The 16,824-nt window shown below is 33.2% G+C and overlaps 1 protein-coding gene across 4 annotated transcripts in view; it reads right to left on the bottom strand.

The window, feature by feature from the left end:
- Positions 1-16,824, bottom strand: part of LOC130893449 (furin-like protease 1) — a 103,123-nt gene that overhangs the window by 83,149 nt on the left and 3,150 nt on the right. Inside the window, exon 1 of one of the 4 annotated variants that reach the window (XM_057799596.1) lies at positions 6,688-6,916. The exons of 2 other annotated variants lie outside the window; for them this stretch is intronic. The gene's annotated coding sequence lies outside the window, so the exon portion shown is untranslated. Of the gene's footprint in view, positions 1-6,687; positions 6,917-16,824 lie in introns of those variants that run through there. One more of the 4 variants, XM_057799616.1, reaches the window with a different exon arrangement.

Here is a 16,824-nt window from a genome sequence, read left to right as displayed (position 1 = left end):
TGACTTAATCCTAACTCAACCTAACCCTAATCCTATCCTAATTCTAACCCTAACCTAATTCTGACCTAATCCTGATCTAATACTAACCTAATCCTAATCTAATGCTAACCTAATTCTCACCTAACCTAACCCTAACCTACTCCTTATCTAACATTATCCTAACTTAATCTAACCCTATTATTGACTTAATCTTAACCTAACCTTATCCTAACTTAATCCTAACCTAATCTCAACCTAATACTAACATAATCCTGACCTAATCCGAGCCTAATCCCAACCCAACCTTAACCTAATTCTAACCAATTCCTAACCTAATATTAACCTAATCCTAGTCTAATATTAATCTAATCCTAACCTAACTCTAATATAATATTAACCTAATCCTAACCTAATCCTAATCTAACCTAATTCTAACCAATTCCTAGCCTAATCCTAACCTAATGCTAACCTAATCTTAGCCTAGTCGTAACCTAATCCTAATATAATATTAACCTAATCCTATCCTAACCTAATTCTAACCAATTCCTAGCCTAAACCTTAACCTAATTCTAACCTAATCTTAGCCTAGTCCTAACCTAACCCTAATCCTAAATTATACCAGTTATTTCAGAAGATAACTGAGTCCAGCAAAGGGAAGAGATCTATCCAATTATTTAACCAAAATCTTAAAGAAAATTCTTTCCAAAAATCATAAAAATTCGTTTGCTATTCATGGCAAACGCCGCCCGAATATTATAAGGTTAATTTATTATTTCATAGAAACCTAAATGAAATTGAATCTATCGTGCATACAAAATTATCAATTTTTGTAAAATATAATTTTCTGTAAACAATATTTATTTAGCCAATAATCAGAAAAATATTGTTTGCTCAGCAAGAGCCACAGTGTTCCAAGAACAAATATTGTGCCGGGAATATTAATCAGAATATAGAGTTTTTTGCTGGTTTATTGGCTTTTATAGGTCACAGTTCCTACGATAAATACGTAGAAATTAAAAAGCCTTTTCCAACTGTTTGTACTGAGGGCAATATTAATTTGTATACATAAGTTTTTACAATATAACAATAGTTGGCGATAATGAGTTGTGGCACCACTGTATTTGTGAACATTGACGTTTGTTATTGCAAGCTAGTGGGAATTTAGGAAATGACTGAGCGAACGTTTCAAATGGAAATCACCCGTACGCTGGATGATTTTTTATGATTTTAAAACAACGCATAGAATGGCATCGTTCAACTTCTAGTGAATGCGTGCATCGAGCGCACAGATTATATGGGAGGGTGCAACGAGCGCACATTTGTAAGTATAAAGACGGTATCTTCAATCCCTGTATCCCTGTAAACGCCGATAAAGAAACGGTTAGAAAAATTTTACACAAGGAATTACACATGACGAAAGTCTGTGCGAAGATGATGCCAAAAAACCTGACACTTGACCAAAAGTTGAACATTTGCTCATTTGCTATATCTCGGCGGACAAACCGTCAGCTGGTTATATCTTGATGGAAAAATCGTCAACTGATACTTTGGAAATTATTACGTAAGAGTTAAGCGGAAGCATCTGTTGCATCAGCTGAGCAGGTTTTCCTCGATTCACTGCTAGATGATTTTTTTTATATATCACAACAGAATATTAAAACTTAGCTACTGCCGCTTATCCCATCCATCGAGCCGCAGTTGACGTTCACTAATCCTTTATACATAACTCTGATGCATATCACCAATTATCTTTCGAATGGAGATAATTAACCAAATTTTCACCTGGCTCCCGAACTATTCGTTTCTGTTTCCAGCATCAAAACATTCCACAACTTGGCCTATAAAGGATAGTTAGTCATCCTAAATCGTACTTGATATTTCGATGCACTCCAATCGACTTTAAATAAAATTTCACTTCTTAAATTATATATTTAAACAAAAAAAAAACAATTAATGTTTCACTGTTATCTGATTATAAAAAATACACTAACAGTGTACAGGTCATGGTTTGCGTGTTTACTGCATTTAATGGTTGGTAAATAATCGACCTACTGCAATAAATTCAACCAATGTTGCCAATTCAATAGATTATTTTAGTCATTTTTACATAACAATCAAAAGCACACAAAATTTCATATCCAACATACCAATCATCACTATTTCACGACTTAACTTTCTTCTAGGCTGGCAATTTCAGAAGAGCTTTATCAGATTACAAAGTTATTAAAATTTATAGTAAGAGTCTTATCCTTTGTAGATGAGGTTGAGAAATAATCTTTTCATTAATCATTCGCAAAAAGAAACTCAACTAAAATGAAAAATGTTATCGTTGATTTTCTTCGCAAACGAGTTTAAAAAATGTGGAAATGGATTCTGAGAATAAATTTGCCAGAAGCAAACAACTAATTTTCTTATTTTTCGGTATATGAAATTCAGAAAAATGAGTTAAAACAGCATTTTCGAATTTTATTAAAGTAGGAATTCAAAAGACAACAAATATATACTTTATTGAAGTGGCAGCCCAACAGAAAAAATACTTACAGCAAACGAAATTAATCAGAAGGGAAAATTCGTCTATTATGGCCTCGTAGAAAATAATTATTGCTAACTGACGTTTCGCAAGCTCATGCGGTTGACATCATCAGATTTAATTTGGTGCTCCGACTGATCCTGATGTCAAAAGCACGAATTGGTGGAACATCAGGTAGCAAGAATGATTCAGGCAAAGGACAAAAGCCGCGAAAGCCTTCTAGTGAGCAAGTTGAAGAGAAACCTTATTGGATTTCAAAAATACCTTGCTATTTGATCCCTAAAAATTTATTTCTTACGATATTATCAATAATAATAATAATAATAATAATAATAATAATAATATTCAGTTTCGTAGGTTTTTTTAATAATTTGTACTTTCAAAATGTTCAGACGTGATCAGGTTTTATGTAGAGTCAAATTTCTAACTCTACACTCGTAACTACACAAAATCTACATCCTATTCAAAATAAGTTGGTCGATTCGTTCACCTTGTACCCTTATGAAAAATTACAGAATACAGTGTACTCCTAGAAGATATTTTGTACAAGACTCTGTATCTCATTTTTCTTCCAAAGTAAACAGAATAGGCTATTTTTTGGATTGTCTTGGGCCAGGGTTGTTTCTCCATCTAATTCTTTAGCCATCCGTTTCGCTCGTTATTGTTGCAATTGAAGTCACGATAGGGTTCTGGTCCAAAATATGGAGTATTTGCACATTTTTTTGGCAAAGCTGTCTGCTTTCTGATGCTTCTGAGGTACCTGGTAGTCACAGAAGCTTTTTTTGTTTCTGTTAGCTAGTGCATTCCCATGCTAGCTTGGACATGCAATCAGTAGCCTTCAGGACTCACCAACTCTTAACATAAAGTATCTATTTGACAAAATTGTTAACCCATCTATAGCTTCGCCCACGATAGCACACTAGTGTTGTTGTTCAGATCTGCCGCATCCTGAATTAATGTGGAAACAATTTGATTGAGTTTCATGCAGCAAAGACCCAGGCTGCTGTTTTCATAAAGAAAGTTGACACTGCGGCTCAAGATTTGATCTTGTCTAGACATAAACTATCACACCATCAGTGCAAATTAGTTTATTATGTGTTGAGGTTGAGAGCAGTATGTCCTGGAAGAGCCACGAGGCCGAATTAGCTAAACCAGCTTCACAAAAGCTTGGAGCTCTTTTTAAAACTTAAAAGTTATATACTCAACAATAGCTTCTAATCCTCAACAAGGCCCATATTTGTCCATCTCTGAAATACCCTCGCACATTTGGAGCTCGGCTACCAAACATGTCCTGAAGATGCTCGTCGGAATACAGAAGAGAGCAGTTCGACTTATAGGCGATCCAGAGATGACCAGAAACTTGGATTGGCTAAAAGCTTAGAAAAAAGGTCGCTGATTCGGCACATGCTCTTCCGAACTGTGAAACATAATCTCACCTAGAGCAATATTTGTGCTAGATGTACTCGATAAGCAGACGCGGCTCATGAACTCTGAGTTCACCATTCCTTTCTTTGGAAAGATGCAAGTCTGTGGAATCAGTTACCAAAGGACGATACTATAACCTACAGAAGTTCAAGATCAATATCCACAGGCATCTATACACGGCAGACACCACTCGTACTGCTCGAGTATAATAGCCTCTTGTACTTGCTTTTTAGATAAAGAAGTTAATAATGTCACACAAAAAGTAATTTCAGTTTTATGAGATTTTCTTCGACATGAAATGTTAATATAGCTATAGGATAATGAGAGAAATCAAACTAACCAAATAGACGGAAATTCATGTGACCATCAATTTAATGTTAGATTAAATGCTAGATGCAAATTTACGCGAGTTTTGAAGGACTATCAAAAAACTCTCTCATGGAATTTTTTAAAAAATATAACGAAGTTTCTGACCTTGGGATTCGATTATTTGTTTTATACATACATACATCTGTCTTTAATCATTCTTCAATAATAAACACGGCACCGTTTTTTTGCATACGTAAATACGCGACTTGTTATTGATCCGCAATGACGTTAAATAAACTATTAAAAACATATTCATTTAATTATAGATAACTTATCATTTAAGTGTGCAAAATTAAAGGAAAATCAAATGTAACTCTGGTCATTGAATAGCGAAAATGTTATCACAGATGTTCTTACTTTGTAAGACCATAATCGGCTTACAAAAGTAGATAAGGAACCCATCATCGAGAATTGTATTTTATATAACAAGCGAAGATAATTTCAGTAAAATTAAATATAAAGATGAATTGTTAGCTTCAAAGTTTTATTTGTAACTTAAAAATCAGAGTAAAACTTACGCAGTAGGTTTTGATGAAAGTCACAGTTACAAAATCTTTGATAGAAAAAGTTGTTAAGACCATAATTTGTTTTTTCTTGATTTTTTACAATTCAGTGAATGTTTTAAACAGTAAAATCATACTGGGGAATAACTTTTCGACAATTTCGTGGAAAATTCTAAAATTGTGACTTACCAAGTTTTCCCATGTGGTCTTCATTTACAATACATATATATATTCTCGGTGCTAATATTTGAACATTATTCCGTTATTATTTTTGGGTGAAGTGTATTAGTACTGTTTGCCTTTTTAATTGGGATCAAATTAGCTTGTTTGGATTTAAAAGGTAATCTTAAAACTGTGTGACCATTCTTTTTAGCCATACCGTCTACAGTACACTCTTTGGCAATTATTTTTGTTCCTAAAACCTCTATGAGTTGCTTATTTGTATGAATCTTGTTCAACCAGAAACTCGTGTGTGTCTGCTTTGAAGGAATATTTAGCTGGAATTTTACAAAATTGTCTTGGATTATCCGAGGCGATATCTAACACTATTACACTGTTTGCATGTAGTGCTGGTAGCATTTTGTTTTGGAACCAAGACTCGAGAATGATCCTTTCAATATCCTGGTGGTGATCTGAAGAGCTATCTTTAGGCTGCTTAGAAATTGATTATAATGCATCATTCATCTAACCTTGCTTCCCTTTACCTCTGGAATAAGATGCTGTCCAACCATATTTCATCCAAGTAATGAATTTGTCTTCGTTCCGTTTCTTCACTTGATCAAACGACTACTTTCCATCACTGTTTGTCTCCTATTCACTGTTTTTTTTTAAATTGTCTCAGTGTTCATACTGAACATTCCTCAAGTATATGTTTCCTTTTCAATTCTGCAAGAATACCTTGACGATTTGGTATCATGTTTGATGTGAACATGTTGTTTCGCATATTGGAGTTAGCCTATCAGGTTTGATTTTTGAAAAAACTCTTATGTAGATTGAGAAGTATTTGTCGAAAACATTTTTTCCTGGATAGCAATTCTTTTGGACATTCCTCGACTACAAAGTCAGTTGAAAACAGTGAAAAACACTTTTTAAGCATCTGTTGATAGATGTTGCCGTCTATTTTCAAATGTTTCGCCCCTCTCTGTGCTAGGCTCTAGAAGGACGTTTAAGGAATCTGCAAACCGACTTGTTGATGGTAGATCTTGAAGTCACGGTTGCCACATACTTTACTGTTCACAAAAATTAGTTTTTATTCAAGTATTCCAGGGCATTAATTTGTGTAATGTTGTTGTTTATCAATACTTTAAAATGATTTACTGATTCTGAAAATTAAATATTGTGAAGCGGACCGGAACAAATTGATTTCTATTGAATTCGCAGTAGGGCGTCTATTATATCTTCTGGTAAAGATAAGATTTCCGTTATTTATAGACCGGAGTAATAGTAAAAAAGATATAAATAAACTAAAGGTCCTTTTACACGATCATATCAGTTCAAAGTTCAGTCGAACTGTTCGCTTTGCTGATTTTACACGATTCGTTTTAGTTCAAGTCAGTGCTGTTGTCCATTTGTCAATGTCAATCGCATTCAAATAATTATCAGTAGGATGCTCGGAATTGCGATCCCGCTGATAGAGATTACACACGAAACTTACTTTGTGGATATACCTCGTATATAAAATTTCTTATATTATATATATATATATATATATATATATATATATATATATATATATACAATACAATAAACTAGAATATATATTTTATTCGAGCCTCTCAGTGAGGTAACCTCAAAATTATTATAGAATATTTTTATTTGAACAAAGAAATTTCGTAAAAACTAAACCAATTTAAATATTAGTAAATATAAAATAAAACTAACCTCGTTTTAAATCGTGTTGAAAAACAAAGTGAATTTTTATTTTTTAGCAACTGCACTGTATAGCACTACAAACTTGAATGATTTTAATGAAATAACTAATTAGCAATGTAGCCCACGATATGTACGGAATTAAATAAACAAACTGCTACTAACCGCGGGATTTGTTTTGATACGCTCTCGTTTTCATCGGAATCGTTATGGTGAAATGACGATAATCTTTACAACTCTCCAGTATTTAAATGTTTGGACGTGTACGGGAATTTCGTGTATTCGGATTACTCATTCGGAATAATAATGTTATCATTGTTTTAATTAAATAGTTTTATTATGAATTATATTCTGCAAATATAGTGTGTTCAAAATGAAACAATCCAAAAACTTTTCGGTTTCGTCCAAGAATGAAAATTTTCATACCTCGTTTACAACTTTATACATACGAAAGTTGCTACTTAAAATTTGAGATAGACAAATAAAAATATTTATAATTGGATTTGACTTCATTGTTTTTCAAAATTTTCACTTTGAGAACAATAAACTTTTGCGTGAGTTTGAACCAATTGTCGAAGCATTTTTTTCATTCCGATTGAGGTACTAGTACAGGCAAATTAGGCAATTTTGAGCTAAAACCTTGAATTAAATTGGGCGGTTTTTCTAGATTCTTCTTCTAGATTCTTCGAAATTTTGGTTAGGTTAGCACTTGAAACTTTTTTAACGCGAATAACTCGAAAACTATAAGGAATTCGAAAAAAACTGCCGTAACAAAAAGTGTAGAGTACAAAATTCTCTACAAAAAAGTGTCCCAGGTTTTTGTTCCTAACTTCAAAATTTTCACCTTAAAATGGGTTTATACACTCAAAAATATTTCGAATAATTCGAAAACTATGAGGAATTCGAAAAAAGGTGCTGGAACAAAAAATGTACAGCACAAAATTCTCTACAGATTTGTCTTTAAGAATTTTTTCTTAACCTCAAAATTCATTCAAGTATTCAAAAACATTTTGCATCGCGAATAACTCGAAATCTATGAGAATTTCGAAATTACTGCCGGGACATAAAACTTAGCAAAAAATTCTGTATAAAAGAGGTTTCTATTTTTTCCTAACCTCAAAATTTCCATTATAAAATTGGTTTCAAAAAATTCATTCATTGTATGAAAGCATTATTTTAATATAAAAGACAGAGTTTTTAAATTGAAATTTCATATTGTATTAAAATGTATAATCGTGAGCAAAAAATTAGACGGCACCCCTGCAATCGCAAGTCACTGGCAAAAAAACTTAACATGGAATCGTATTTATGTTATTAAAATCTGAAAGCTAATATGGCATTAGTTTCAAAATAACATAAAATCTTGTAATATTTCTGCTCGCAGAGTCCAACAAAATGTTGGTATATAACCACCCTTTGTGTGCTTGTTTAAAATAGTGCTAATTAGGGATAAGTGACCCTTATAAAAGGTTATCTACCTGACTTACCCCTATCAATTAGCTGTCAAACATCAACAGATACACATTTCAGTTGACAACAAACAAGAATTCTACCTGAAAATGGCCACAAGTCATAAAGCTGGTCTAGCGTTTATCCTATTGAGAGATTGCGAGAAAGTGGGTAGCGCGTTGAAGATGCTGAGTCTACTGTTTCCAGAGTTTACTGTCATTACCAATAGACTGGCATAGTTCTTCCAATATCAATTCCAGAAGACAGTTATGTGAGGAACAATCAATATTATTAAGAATGAAAAATGTTTACTCCCCGTATAAAATTCGGTAAACATCTAAGAAACCGTCAGTCCACGTGGACATCTCTACTGTTTACCAATGAAAACATCGAATCGTAAACATAAATGCATTTCTATTGGTCAAAGCTGTCGGAAGGCGTATATACACAATTTCTTTGAATTATTCCTGCTAAACGGCCTGCGATAAGCAGTGGCGAGGCTCGGTGAGATTAACGAAGTTCTAATAGACGAATGGGGTACAAAAAGGACTCAGTTCACGTCTGGTGCCCTGTTTAATCGTCTATTTACGCTTTATAATTTAAGTATTTATAAAAATAATAAATTTATAAAATGAGGTATCTACGCCTATGGTAGGTCGAATAAAATTGTCGACAAGGGTTTTTATAATCTGCGATTGATAAGTGAAGAACTATAACGAAGAGAGCAAGCATATCCCTGAGAAATGGGGCCCGAGGAGTGGCTGTGAGTGGCTGTACTAAAATCAAGCGAATAAGGTGGCTGTGAAACAACATTGATGTTTCCAATTATCAAAATTTGCTTACATAAATGATCATCGTCAACCGGTAATCTGAAAGAATAAAATCCCGGATTATGTCTGTGAAAAAGAAAGTCTTTCCCTTCATAGTTCATGTGCAATCGACTTCTTTTTTCTGAAAATGTTACAAACCTGGATATTGGATAAAATAATCTCCGTAGACATGCTGAAAAGAATTTCCGTTAGATCTAAATCCACGTCACTCATTTTCAGAACGCACCGCGTCGCATAAAGTGTTGCCAGATAAAACGCTAGGTTGTAAGTTTCATTACTTAATTTACACATCACGTATGCATCGTATGCAAAGACCAACGAATTATAAAATGTTTGAAATTCACTAATAAATCAAAAAATAATCTATAAGATAATTGGCTCTAGAAGATTTATACCGCTCTTTTTTTGCAGCATTGCTTTAATATTACAACCGAGTTTAGAAGAGAGGAACGCGAAATACAGTAAAAGGAAACTAATAATGCGATCTAAGGAGTTTACGTTCATCAAAACGAAATAATCTTCTTATGTCAACATGAAAACTCTTTAGTAGATAATCAATATACCGAAAAATAGCATTTTAGATCTATAAATATTACTTGTTGCCGCAAGGGACATCTTGAACATCTGCACAGAATTAGTTTGAATTTCTCTTAAGACGCTCACGATTATGTTTTGTTTCAAACAAAGGCAATTTCTTCAAAATTTTTAATTAAATATGCGATAGACTCACGACTTACTTGCCGTTTCTCGTGGTTTAGAAAATTTTAATATCGCCGAACACACAGTAGTAGATTTGAACTCATTTCCGGTAATATTTTTCGAGATATTAATTTTTGATTATTTTACCCAAAGTGGTCTAGGAGACTCGACGGGGGTCTACATTGACGTTAAAAAAATGTGGGTCCACAATCGTAAGAGGGGACTTGTTCAGACGTGCAAAGGGATGAATTAATACGACTTCTGGTGCATGTGCCTACGGTCTTGCACGACCGTATTAATTAAATTATTATTATTTATAAGTATCATTTCGAAACCAAAAACTATTTACCGGTTTGTTTTTTTTCCTTGATATCGGACAGGCTTTTGACAGAGTATGGCATCAAGGGCTGATGTACAAAATTAAATGAGCTCTTTTCCCATTTTACTACCCACTTCTGAAACCTTACTTACCCAACAGAACCTTCCAAACAAGAGTTAATGAGGAAAAGTCCGAAAATTTTACTATAGCAGCAGGGGTACCACAGGGTAGAGTACTAGGGCCTAGTATGTAAAATAATACTGTATACATCAGATATACCAAAGACACAGTATAAAACAACAGCTACTTTTGCTTATGACACAATCATACTCTCTAGAGATCAAGAACCACAATCAGCAGCAAAGAATGTCCAGGCTCATCTTGACCAACTACAGAAGTGGCTAAAAAATTGGAGGATTAAAGTTAACGAGACCAAATCAATAAATGTAACATGCTACATGTCAGCCAGTTAAATTAAACAATACGGAAAAACCACAAGCAGATAGTGCTAAATACTTAGGAATCCACTCAAACAAAAAAATTAACTGGAAACAACACATCACAAAAAAAAAGAAAACAAATTGAGTTCTTATCTACAAATCTGTCATTAAGCCTATATGGACATATGGAATAGAGCTGTGAGGTTGCGCTTCCAAATCTAATATGAATATTATTCAGAGATCCCAATCGAAAATATTTCATCAACTAGTGGATACTTCATGGTATGTAGCAAATGGACCTAGGAATGCCCACTGTACAAAAAGCCATCCAAGAAAGGATCATCAAACACTATAAAACTAAAGGAACCCACTAAATCCACTCCTAGAGGAGTTGTTAACGCCACGAAACCCAAAAAGATGGAAAACAGTTGGCCAATAGACCTAATATGAGGTATAAGAGGTTGCATCAGTGGATGTAAGCCTCACCAAGACATTATAGATGTTAGATTATTGCGAGCAAATTAACCCATAGAATGTATAAAATATTCTGATTGTTTTGTCATTCTTTTAATGCATTAGTTAAACCTTGAGTTAGTTGCATATTTTATTAGTTCATAAAATTCAATAAACTCCCAGTGGTTGTTTAGAGCGGTAAAAGCAGCCTTTCTTAGAGATCCCATGGGAACTATACATAATAATATTTCCAATACTGCATTTCTTGAAAAGTCTAGCGATGCTTGTAATGACTTTTAAAAAGAAATATTGAGTTACGGCTCGGTGCTCAATTTTTTCCATTCATAGAAAAATCTTCACAACGACTAACTTGTCAAACTAACCTTTCAAAATGGCTGAAAATTTCTCGAATTATATTGATGAAAGTTAAGGTCGGACACTTCTCAGACAACCCTCGTATGTTTGCAGTCCGAAATTAAGTAAAAAATCGATATAATTTCAACAAAAACGATAAAAAATCTTAAAATACTTTTTACAGTGCAAACCGTTTAAATGTGGGAGTGAGTCGGGATCGAAATATATATTTTGATCACGTCTTGAAATGCTAATAAAGGAGCCAACTAAATGAACCATTTTTCGGAACAAAGCTTAGGGAGCTGTCTGTTTTTGAATGTACGGCAGCTGTATGAGATAGAATGCCTGAAAATGAAATTTCCACAATAAAACCGTGTAATTCCATGTTGAATTAATTCAAAACGACACGTTCTCAATCAGGAAATGCCAATTCAAAGATTTTATGTTTTAGTGAAACTACTGAACAATATGTTTATGATAATTAAAATTCATTTCATTCCATCGTATATTCATAGATTTCAGTACAGTTGTAATAAAACTCTGGATAGGAAGTATTTTAGTTAACAAGATAGTATTCGAAAACCCAAACGTAGAAATTTTCATTATTTAATTATAAATATTTTGCCATATACAGTTTTAACTCGTCGTGGGACACCCTGTATAATACGCTTTTAATTATGAAATAAGGACTATAATAAAAACGGAAAGAATCCATAATAATTAAGGTGTATAGTTTTAGTGTTAAAAATATATAATTATGAACTTATAAAGTGTTGTTTATTTTTAACTTTCCAGTTCATTTTATTAATAAATAATGAGGGCTTATTTTTAAAAAACGTATTTTCTTCCTTAAATTTTATTTAAAATAAAAATTTCAAATTTTTTCAATTAATTACATTTTTCAAATTATTAATAATCATTTAATACTTTTTTAAAATTGAGTATGAAAACAATATAACTCCAAGTGACATTTGATATAAAACACATTTTTGTTGTCAGCAATTATTGTTTTGTTTCTAAACTATTGCATGGTAATGTATATCAAATCGTGTGTAACCATATTTCAAACAAAAATAATAGTATGATTCACCTAATTGAAGTTTGTGGAAATCATTCCGTAAGATCATCGCACAGCTGAAACATTAGAAACTCTCACATTTGCTAATAACAATTTTTACCAACATTACTTTATGTTTCGATAATAAAATAAATCTCAACGCAATTTCTTGTCAATTCTGATAATGTAAACTTGTTTAATGTAACATTGTGACGTAAGTCAGTTATTTATTTCTTTAATAATTCGATAAATAATTATTGGAAATATGTTTTTATAGTTTATTTCAGAAAAGTATAGAGTAATAAAATGGGGAATTCCGTCCAGTTCGGCTCAATTTCGGTGTCGGCCATAGGCGTAGGTCTTGAAATATTGTGTAGGAATTACTTAAGTAGTAGATTATACAGTTTCATTTTGCTTTTAACAGGTAACGTTTAACCGTCTATGTACATAATGCCTAATTTTTATTCTGTTAAAAAAAATTCTTCCTTTTCCTACGGGCACGCCTTTGGCACACTATTTTCAATGTTTGTGAACGGATAACAATAGGCTAAACTATATATTGATCCCAAACCGGGTGGTACTACCTGTACTTGATAAAAATAAAAAGAATTTTACAATGAAATCAATGCCAAACTATGAAAGTGGCTTAAATATTCGTTGGATCACTCTGTGGTCCCTTTGCATACCTAATGAGGTTTTATTACTCTATACCTTTCTGAAATAAACTATAACTGCTGAATTTTGAGCTGAATAACTTGGATAAACGTAGACCCTTAGTTATAGGGTGTGTTCATTAAAAATTTATAAACGATCTGTGCTTATACACTCCGCCAAAAAAACTAAAGTAACACGATTTCTAATCATTGCAATGAGATTTTGTGCGATGACTTTCGACGTGGATTTTAAACCAACGGCAGTTTGTTGATTAACTCGTTTAGACTTTTAGTGATGAAGCACCGTCTCGAGCTATAATCTAAGAGCTGGTCGCCACTTCGAGTAAGGTAATTTCACAAGGCTTTAACTTTTTCTATAAGTTATTTAATATATTTAAAGAGGAAAAAACAACTTCTGGCAGGGTTAGAACGGTTGCAACAACTTTGCTAAGACGGCTGATACGATCTTCCAAATTTAATATCCTTAAGAAATTCATACCATATCAAAAAGCATTAACAGATATTGGAAATGATCATATCACTGGATGTGGTAATGATATATTTAAAAAAATCGAAAAATTCGTTTGCCAAATTTATATGGATACTTCAAATTCATCTCAACTTACAATGCAAATGATGAAAAAGAACCTTTTATTAACAAATATGTCAATTATGATGCATCCAATTTACCATCCTGTGAATCAGAGTTAAAGCAGCAACTTTTAGAGATTCAATAAGCCGTATGTTTCTGAGGAAACCGGCCATAGGATTTTCCATGTTATGAAAATTTTGTAATGGGTGATAGGTTATCAGTGGAGGTTGATTTTGGGGATAAACAGTCTATTTCTTCGTTGCCTTTTATTCCCGTGTGTGATAGTACCAACAGAAATAAGATATTTTTATGTTGTAAGGCATTTGAATACTTATTATACTTATACAATAAAATTAACAATCTTCTCTTATGCTTCCCGATGTCTGTAATTTTGAATAAAAGAACTATAAAAATAAACACCCCATTATTTTTAAAATATTTTAAATATGTTGCCTGTTTTTCGAATATTATTATTATTACGAATTAAAACACCAATAGATACGCCTTTTGCAACATTTATTTTATATCAGAGGACAAAAATTTTGATTTACCAAAACATCAAGAAAATTGTACAAAACATCTATACAAAAAAAATGAACGGTGCTTAAACTGAAACCAGCCAATGAATTTCTAATTACGTGTGTTGCCGCCCCTCGCTCTAATTACAGCTTCCATTCGTCTTGGAAGGCTTCTAAACACGTTCTGGGGGTATCCTTGCGGCATGTTTTCACAGTTAAAGTTAAAAAGAACATTTTGAAAATCATCTAGTGTTCTTATTGGTGCCGGATGTTGCTGAATTTGCCATCCTAGATGGTCCCAGACATGCTCTATTGGGTTAAGGTCCGGGCTACATGTAGGCCAATTCAGGGTGGGTGTCTCGACCTCTTCTAAGTACTGCCGAACCACTCTAGCAGGGTGTGGACGAGCATTATCGTGCATTAACACAGAGTTGTCACCGATATGAGGCATATAGGGCACTACATGGGGTTCTAGGATATTGGTTATGTACCTGTCAGCATTTAGTATTCCATCATTCACTGGTACTAACTGCGTGCGACCATCGAAAGAAATTCCTTCGCAAACCATGAGAGAGCCACCACCAAACCTTTCAGTTTGACAAAAATTAACCTGATCGTGCCCCGTTCACCACGTCGCCTATATAATGGTACACGTCTATCTGATGAATACAGATAAAATCTTAATTCATCCGTGAATAAAATATTGGACCAATCTTGAATATTCAAATTTGCGTGTTCTAGAGCAAAATCCAATCTTGCTACTCGATGTTCTCTGGTAAGACGTGGTCCTCTAGCTGGCACTCTGTAGGCTTATTCGGACATTACGAGCAGCCAACAGATCTGTTTGCAGCCTTCGAGCGGTGGTATGCCTAATTCTTAACACCGTTAACCACAAATAACGATCATCTACTACCGAAGTTACCCTTCCGCGGCCTTGACCGCGTCTTCTGGTTAGCTGCCCTGTTTCTTGGCAGCGAATAACAACTCTGGATATGGTGCTTTGTTGAACTCCAATTACCCCGGCGACGTATCTTTGACTACGGCCATCTTGTATGAGCGCGATGATTCTAGCGGCTTCTTCATTCGTCACATGTCTTGTTAAACATTGAGGCACATCCATTATTAACAAAATAAGTTTAAATTTTCACTATACAATAACACAAATTGCTTAGAAAGTTCTCGATCTCAATGCATTCTCCAAGACAGAAACGATTTACTCCAGTATTTTTGCTTCAAAAAAAATTTGTAAGAAAGTGTGATATTTTTTGCCCGTGATAAGAAACCAGAAATATCTATTAAGTTGTTACATATACAGATTGTCCCAAAAAACTAAAATTAAGTATTAAAAATATCGTAAAGTACCAGTTATGCGATAATTTTTGTGGTCTGTATATATTTGACCATGATACTGATAATGAAAAGTATTCACAAATTGATTACCTTCCATTGACACAGATACTGAAGAAATTGAGTCCAATCAGTGGTATGGCCCATGCCAATTATGGGAAATAGGTCTTATCTTGCAAATGAGATGTTTACTCCGTGGCCTCTTTTATCAAAATACATATATCGATAATTTAAATAACTAGAACTGTCTGGTTCAAAGTTCATTTGAAAATTATACAATTTATAAAATACCACTTATTCATTATAGTCGTCATTGAAAAAAAAATGTGTGTGTTTGCAGAAATTTTATATTAATTGCTTAGCTACAAGATAAAAAGATAAATAACGTTTGAAGAAAATGGAAATTTCTAATCAATCATTTTAGTTGATTTTAACTGTACAAAATGTTGCTACTGCGAGAGTTGCCTGTAAGTTTTGAGATATGGCAAAGCTGATGTGAATATGTCAAATCTGACATAAGTTTGACACATTTTTAATGGTGAACGTACGAAGCATGTTATTTGATATATATTTTAGAGACACCACTTCAATAAATTTAATAACTGAATTCAAATTGGTAATAAAGTGTAAAAAGTTTAGCCCTATATATCTCGTGACGTTTTATTCTCATCTAATGAAGTGCCTAAGACGCCTACTTAACTACACTTTAGAATATCATCAAGCAGCAGACCCCAAAAAGATTAAAAACAAAGAAGAGAACACAATAGATTCGTATAACTTCACTCCAGATTACTACGGAGTCTGATTTTGAAATTTGGATTGCACATTTCGCTAATTAAGAAATCTATTGGCAAAGTTTTAGAACGATTTTTTTAACGTCATTTAGTAGAGAATACGTCTCAGAGTAAATGGTTTATGTCATAAAATAACTATGATAGATATGACTAAAACAGCTGAAGATTTTGAATTAAAATTTTAAAGATTAAATGAATGGAGTATAATTTGATCGATTGAGGGAAATTTAATAATAATAATGGTGTGTTTTCATGCTAATGTCGACTGCTCTGTAACAAAAATAAAAATTGTACTACTATCATAAGGATCGAAGTCCTCTTTTGTCAGTTTTTTGAAAAGGCAACAAACTACCTAAATGTTAAAAGTCTATCTGGTTTTTAAAGCCATTAACTACTGAGAAAGACCATTAAAATACAAGAGTTGCTACATAAGTTTTAAGATATGGCAACACTGGTATCAATATGTCAAATCTGACATAAAGTTTGAGACATTTTTAAGAGTGATCGTACTCTGAACGTGTTGTCAAGTGAGTGCTGCTATTTGAGTTGTTTACAGATACTTGGAACGTTTATCAAAAAATGGTATTAAATATCGAATATTTTCGTGGATTGAACCCATGATGCAAAGACTACAAAGTGCGCTA

Source organism: Diorhabda carinulata, chromosome 1 (assembly GCF_026250575.1).
Source record: "Diorhabda carinulata isolate Delta chromosome 1, icDioCari1.1, whole genome shotgun sequence".
In the NCBI taxonomy this organism is placed as follows: domain Eukaryota; kingdom Metazoa; phylum Arthropoda; class Insecta; order Coleoptera; family Chrysomelidae; genus Diorhabda; species Diorhabda carinulata.
Note: the sequence above shows the minus strand (reverse complement) of the source record. Positions and strands in the feature narration are given on the sequence as shown.